The sequence below is a fragment of the Pundamilia nyererei genome, unplaced genomic scaffold (assembly GCF_000239375.1).
Source record: "Pundamilia nyererei isolate P.nyererei 1_Seehausen unplaced genomic scaffold, PunNye1.0 scaffold00404, whole genome shotgun sequence".
NCBI lineage: Eukaryota > Metazoa > Chordata > Actinopteri > Cichliformes > Cichlidae > Pundamilia > Pundamilia nyererei.
Window position 1 is genome coordinate 91,001 of NW_005187805.1, and position 7,800 is coordinate 98,800.

The window sequence follows — 7,800 nt, forward strand, 5'->3', positions numbered from 1 at the left end:
ATTGCTTGTCTAATTTTTTGGATTTTTTCAGTGAAGAATTTGGCAAAGTCATTGCAGGCCATGGTCGAATGAAGTTCAGCTGCCACTGACACAGGAGGGTTTGTTAGCCTGTCAACTGTAGAAAATAAGACCCGAGCATTATGGCTGTTTTTAGTGATGATGTCAGAGAAGTAGGACCTTGAAGTGAAGTGGTTGGAACTGTCTCCTCAGAGCAAAACTATCGGCTGGCCGGACCCTTTCTGAGCAAGGACAATTCAAAGAAATCATGGAGAAAGTTGGATTTATTTCTGATTCTAAACAGACCTGGTGTACCCCTCCATTCATTCTCATTCTTCAGTCAGCTGATTCATGCCACTCCGTAAGGATAAGTCTGATCTGTTGGTCGTCAGTCCAGGAGCAGCTAACAGGGTCAGCAATCAAACATTGTAGCCTTTGAAGCTAACGTTAGATTGCATACGGTTGACAGCTATAACTGTAAGAAAATTCACCTCCAGGTCTCACTAATGGGTAGACAATCTCTGCCTACTGCACCTCTTCAAACACTTTATATTCTACATGTGTTTAGCCTCCTGCTTTGGTTTCTCCTCACTAAAAAATATTGCTGCAACAAGATCTTTTTGGTGTGGATGTGGCTCAGGATGTAGAGCAGGTCATCTACTAATTGGAAGGTTTGTGGTCTGGCTGGTCAGTCTGCATGCCAAAGTATCCTTGGGCAAGATACTGAATCCCAAGTTGCTCCCAATGTATTCATCAGAGTGTTAATAGATAGAAAAAGGGGAGCATGGTGGCGCAGTGGTGCTCACAGGTCTGGGTTTAAATCAACCTTTCTGTGTGGAGTTTGCATGTTCTTACCAGGTACTCCAGCTTCCTCCCACAGTCCCAGGACATGGAGTTAGTGGGGTTAGGTTGACTGGGGATTCTAAATTGCCCAGGGTAGAAATCTAAATCCACAACAAACTGGGGACCTGTCCAGGGTGTATCCTGTCTCTCACCCCATAGCAGCTGGGATAGGCTCCAACCTTCCTGTAGCTGTGTAGGTTGTGTATTGGATAAGCGGAAGAAAATTGATGTCTTACTTGCATCTTTGTTTACATCTACAGATGCAATAACACAAATTCCCTCTGGTTTAATGATATTAATATCATGCTGTAGTGTGTGTTATGCTGTTGTTTAAAGTTTAAATTATTTAAGAGTGTGTATAATTTTCATCTTTGGGATAAAAGAGAAGACAATCTGAGATTTTCTCTGCATGTTCTTGATGCAACCTGATTTCAGAATTGGTTAGAGTGAGTCTGAGCCAACCATTAATTGCACATTCTTGCTGATTGTGATGTTGTAAGGTTAAGAAATAAACTCCAACGTGCCTGAACAGAATCTGTTTTGGTTTAGTGCAGTGCATAATGTGCAATGTTGCTGATGCTGTTGTTTTAAAACTGCATTACTGAGGCAGCACAGAGCACCTGTAACCCCATGTGAAAACATAGTCTGCTTCTCTTCTCGCACTAACCTGCGCAAAAAAAAGAAATCAAACAACCATCAAATTCACACTAGCTGCACGTCCTCCCACCTGGAAGTAAGAGATGGATTTTCTGGCCACAAGAGACTAAATCCATCCATGAATTAAACATTTTCTTCTGCAATTCTCTCAGTTTCAACAACACTTTGCTCCCACTGCACAGTCATGCTCCCAACTCCCACCTCTACATCCAACTGAGTACTTAGAAAACACTTTTTCACTTGCTTAAGTAGCATGACAGGCCTCAATCTAACTAAGACTAGTTAGGAGACAGTGTAACGCTTAATTTCAGCTGCGTGTCACTTAATGCACACGTTTAAATGACTCCTTTTTATCCCAGTTATTATGTGTATGATAACCGAAACCTGAGATAAAATTCAAGAAAACTTAATTGGATTTTAAAGTGGAGGAGCCTTTTGAAAACGGTCAGAACATCACCCTCAGTTTATGTAGTTTTATTTAACATATCCTATGAGTAACTCACAGGTGGCATTTTTCTCTCTGTTTACTTCAAGCACCGCTGGTAGCCTCTCTGGGAAGTTTTAAAATAGAACAAAATAGAAAATAATCTTCCCTGAGTGGCACTGTGTTTCATTTTGAGTGCCTTGCTCAAGGACACTTTCAGTTCTCATTTAATGGAGCTGCCTTCACCTCTGTGCACTTTCTCACCCATACACCCCCACAGTCTACATCCCTTTCCCTCCTAACTCATCTAGTTTTCCTCTTTCTCCTTTTTCCTCCGTCACAGCAGCACTCTCGTAATCCCTGACTCACTCCTTGCTTTTCATCCGGTCGTCTAATCTGCCTTCTTTGCCATCTTGTTCTAACACTTTCTTCACCTAACCCTCCTTTTTTCTCTGCTCTTCCCTTTTTTCTTTCTCATCCCTTTCTTGCTTAACCAACTGCTTTTCCAAACCAGGTCCTCCTCATCCTTCCTCCCTTGTGCACTCTCTCCAGTGATTCATGACTCCTTCTTTCCTTCATCTTCTTCTCACCTCTTCTTTGCTAATTCTTTTCTTCAATCAAGACTCTCTCTTCTTTCCTGCTTTGATATGAAATTGGCTTCTAAGTGATTTATGAACGATGAGAGGCTAATAAAGAGTTTATGCTGTAACTCTTCATTACTTTACTATTAACTGCTTTCTTCTGTTCTGTGTGTAACTTGTGAGCCTGTGTGTGTGTGACTGAGAACCATTAGAATAGCACCTTAAAATGAATTCAGTCTTGATGGATGTCATTAAAGCGATCGTCCGGAGAATTAATTGCTTAATTTTTTTTGTGTTGCTTCACTCTCAGGCACAAAAGGTGTGTCAAGAGATTTTTTTAAGCTTTTTTAAAAAGACATCACAAAACAAAACTGAGGACACGCAGGCTCCCACATACACTTACCTGCAGCTGAAAGCAGGGAAAAACAAGCAGCCCACACAAGTACAAATGACCCTTGTCTCCTGCCAGCGTACTGAATTCTGCAGCTTCCAAACTGCTGTGAAAGTAAAATGGATTGAGCAGAATTTCTGTTCATGCAAGTCTCTTTTTTTTTTGTAAGTGATTTTAAATGGCTAAATCTGCACTCAAACAAAAGTCTTCATTGTCTTTCCTTTTCTTTTCCTCTGTTAGACTAAGCAGAAGGCTTACATTTCCTGTTGAGCCATTTACGCTGTAAGTTATGAGCATTTTGCTGCTAACGACAGCCAAATGACCGACACGGCTGCCGTCAAACTCTAAATGTGTAAATCGAAACTCCGTGCTCGGCTCGGTTCAATCAATATCTCGTCCTCAGGACAGGAAGATACTATTTCCCAGCTCGGTGTGTGTTATTATGTGTATGTTTTTCTGTTGGTGGGGGTCGTGTTCGTGCTAAGGGGCATGTCGAATGCTGCGGGGATGAATACAATATAGATGTGTGTCATTTATTCTGGCGTGGGAATCAATTATTGTTACGAGTTTTGCTTCTGCTATAGGCAGAAAGAGAGCAGTGAGAGGGTGGGAGGGGAGCAGAGGGGAGCACAGACGGTACAGAGACACTACAGTACAGTTTACATGAAAAACTTTGCTGTTATATATTATGTTGGGAATGGAAATATTTTTGGTTAGTTTCTTTTTGTGTTCATTATATTTCTAAGAAGCAGTGCGCTGTGATGCAGTTTGTTTTTGTGTTTCACCAAATTGCAAGCTTCCCTCTGGGGACCGTTTATCTGAAGTTGATGTTTTTGTGTATTTTGCTCTTGAATGGTTGCATAATGGTTAGGATTTTTCGTTTTTGTTGTTGTTGTTGTTTTGTCTTCACTTTTTTTCTCTCGATCTGTTACTAATGTAACCACGTTAACATAATGGGATGGGACATAAAGGGAATGGCTAACAATGTAAGTAAGACACAAGATGAATATGCGCTTTATAAATGCTTGAAAACTTAGTTTGTCTTTACCGCATCCTTAGTGTCAAACATTTATATACTGTACTATTAAAACTAACAGCATGACCAAACGTTGCACATCCAATGGTATAAAACTGCTGCTTCTTCCACTGATAATTCATCACACTCAGAAAGAAGTTAAAATAAGAAAAGTCCAGAATTTCTATACAGACAATACAGTCGTAACCAGAATTTTTGGCAGTGGCACAAAGTTTGTTCCTCAAGAACTTTTCCACTTGAGTTTTTATTTATATTATTTATGATGTTATTTTGTTTCTATAGTGAAGAAAAGTGACAAGGATTTTATAAGTTTTAAAAGTGTTTATTGGTAAATAAATAAAATGTTTATATTGGCAGGGGTGCTACTGTCAGTACTTTTGGCATTGACTGTAGAGTGTGATAGTGCCATAAGTCACAGAGACAAAAACTGGAGGAAGAGAGTTTTCAAAAACCATCCATCCATCTATTCATACATTTTTTTGATCGTGGCTCAAGAGTTGGGAGTTCGCCTTGTAATGGGAAGGTTGCCGCTTCGAGCCCCGGCTTGGACAGTCTCGGCCGGTGTGTCCTTGGGCAAGACACTTCACCCGTTGCCTACTGGTGGTGGTCAGAGGGCCCGGTGGCGCCAGTGTCCGGCAGCCTCGCCACTGTCAGTGCGCCCCAGGGTGGCTGTGGCTACAATGTAGCTGCCATCACCAGTGTGTGAATGGGTGGATGACTGGATATGTAAAGCGCTTTGGGGTCCTTAGGGACTAGTAAAGCGCTATATAAATACAGGCCATTTACCATTTTATTCAAGTTTTGTCTAATTTACGGTCATGGCTAGAGGAGGGGCACACCGTGGACCAGTCACAAATCTGTTTTGTTGTTGTTGTTGTTGTTGTTGTTGTTTTAAATCCACTATATTTCGTCTACCTTTACTCTTTTTGTAAGATGTGTTTTGGACATTCAGCATGCCCTCCCCCATATACATTTTTTAAAAAATTAAAATGCAATACAATAAAATACAGGCACTAAACATACTGCCACCTGAATCCTAAACTGCAGAATGGGACTAAAACATGAGGTCTCACTGATAAATAAACCGTAAACACATTCTTCTTTGATGTTTTTCTGACTCACAGCTTTTTCTCAGTCTTTGGTTTCCAGGAGGAATTAGGTCACATGGCCCAAAAATCAATTCACCAAATACGTGACCAAACTGCTTGTGAGCTGTTCACCAAAAAGAAGTGATTTTACCAAGGGTTAGTAGAGTGTGAAAAACTGAAAGTCTCAAAATGAAAGCGTCTCCGATGTTGTGATGAGATGTGTGACTCTGTCAAATGGTGTTTCATTGAATGCGGAGCCGGAGCGGAGTAGGAGCGCTCCGTGACAAAGGTTGAGACGCACTTATGGTGTCAAGGATTGCCTGGATTTTGTGCAGACTACAGCCAAACTGCTAGAGCTGGTGGTTCTGCCTCTTCACGTAAGATCATTGAATTATTTCCTGCAAAGCCAGCAGAGCAAGAACGCAAATGTTATTTTCTTCACAATAAAAATCCTCTTCACATATAGTTCTTTCTATTTATTCTATTCCTTTAGTCATTTCAAAGAACTGCTGTGTTTACAGCACCATGCAGTAGCCTTAATCTGTAAATTAAAAAATTCCACCACAAATTATGGTCCATGTTTCTCCAAACACAGCAGTCATTGTATCATAGTTTACAGTGAGCCTTGTGCGAATGTGTAGCAGAGCATCTGTGTAGTTCTTTTTACTTCCCCCCATGGGTCAAAAATGATTGAGGCTGCAGTGTAAATTATTAACAAGAGCTGGGAAGGCTCATCTAACTTCACAGCATGGTGAGTCATTACTTTTCATTCGCAAGTGAAGCTAATCGTTGTCATTTGGATCATAAATTTGGATAAAACGCGTTTTGTTTTGAGACACGGGGTAAACAGGCAATAAGAACACACAGTTGTAATGACTGCGTCATGGCCTCTTCACTGTTATTTTTATTTTTTTTTAAATGCACTGTTCATTCACAAGAAACCATCCAGCGCTGCACTTTGATTTCTGATAATCCAGAAGGAGCAGACTAATTGGAAAGGTCAGTTTTAGAATAGATTGACCACAGTATGCGCTCTGCCCACAGGGACTGTCTGACCAAATGTCTATACTGCATATCTGCATTTCTGCCTGGCCACTAGCATCAGGTCTTACTTCTTGCTTGATATCTCAAAGGATCTAAAAGTTTTATTACAAGACTTTGGTATCATCAATAACAATCCCACATGAACATAAGGAGAGAAGAAAGTTTTGTCTGCTGGAATCGGAAACAATGACACAAACTTCCTGTGAAAGTGACTTCAACACGGTTCTTTAGTCCTGAACAGAAGGTAGCATGTCTCATTTAATTAGGCCTTGTAGGTTCTTCCTTCCTTTTGCCCGTGGTCCTTTATGAGAAAAGCCAGTTTTACTTACATCTGTGAAAGCTTTGGGAATATTAAGGAGCAGCTACCTAGCAGAGCGAGTCTGATGCATGTAGGGTGTTTCATTAAAGAGCTGCAAACTTTTCTGCTGCTCACTTTTTACAAATATGTCTCAGTCTCTCTGCCCCTTGAGTGCAGCAGGTGTACACAGGTTTTTTTGTACATCATTAACTCTGACTGACACAACAGTCTTATGAAGAAACCACCTAGGATGGATTTTTTTAATGATAGATCAGAGGGAGACTGTTGCTTACTAGAATAAGAACAGTATGCAGTGTCCTGATGTTTGTCTGCCTCTCTGAAACATGAAGTACTGTCTTTAAAATTAATGAAAGTACATATTGAACTTATGTTTGGATTTCTTCATTTTAAATTGTCGTACTGTCCTCACCAGAGAGACACTTGCACTATTCTTTTCCTCACAAGCTTAAAACATGTTGTTTTTTTAATCATGGAAGTGAATTCTTGATCTTAAAATGTGTAGTTTAACAAAATAGTTCTAGCTCAAGGTCAGGGGCTCATTTCTCTCAGTGTTAGTGGGAGCTAGGTTACTGTTATTATTTTCAGTTGTAGTTCTAAAGCCACTCATGACCGATTTCACTGATACTGAAAACAAAAGTGCGATTTCTAAAGCGAAGATTGTTTATATCATCTTAATTTAATCATGAAAGTTCAAGCAGTTTCACAAAGTTATGTTTTTAAGCAACCTGAAGGATGGATTCTGACAAAATAAAGAATTTATTTAATTATTCAAACTCTTTTTACATTCTTTCTCTTCATTGAGGTTTGTGCACATTCATTTATGCACAGCTCATTGTCAGGTTGATGTTTGGACTTTAGTTGGGCCATTGCAACCTTGATTTGATGGCGCCCTTGCTTTGTCCTGTTGCATGACCCAGTTTCAGTCAAGCTTCAGCTGTCAAACGGACAACACCACATTTGACTAGAATACTATAATGCTATACAGTTCATGATTCATGGTTTATGGGTGGCAAAACCTGCACAACAAACTCAAGTTATCCACCCCCTGTAAAACTGATATAGGGTAGGGCTGCTCAATTAATCGAATTTTAATCACGATTACGATCTGGGCTTTCAACGATCATTAAAAATGACTGAGCCGATTATTAGCCCCTCCTTCATTTGTCCGCGACACCTTAAAGGCCGGTCCGTGAAAATATTGTCGGGCATAAACCGGTCCGTGGCGCAAAAAAGGTTGGAGACCGCTGATTAAGAGGACCCGAGGGAAGCTCGGAAAGTTATTTGGAGAGGAGAGTGACTGCCGTTGGTTGAAAAGAGAGGTAAAAAAAAACTTCAGTGGTGTTGCACACTATTTTATATTATTTTTTAAAGTCATTGTTAACCCTTTAAAGCCGGTCAGAGCAGCACGCTCCGTTTTGTG

At 40.4% G+C, this 7,800-nt stretch overlaps 1 protein-coding gene across 2 annotated transcripts in view; it reads left to right on the forward strand.

Moving 5' to 3' along the window:
• galnt14 (UDP-N-acetyl-alpha-D-galactosamine:polypeptide N-acetylgalactosaminyltransferase 14 (GalNAc-T14)) overlaps nt 1–7,800 on the forward strand; it is a 244,066-nt gene that overhangs the window by 87,791 nt on the left and 148,475 nt on the right. The window lies entirely within an intron of this gene.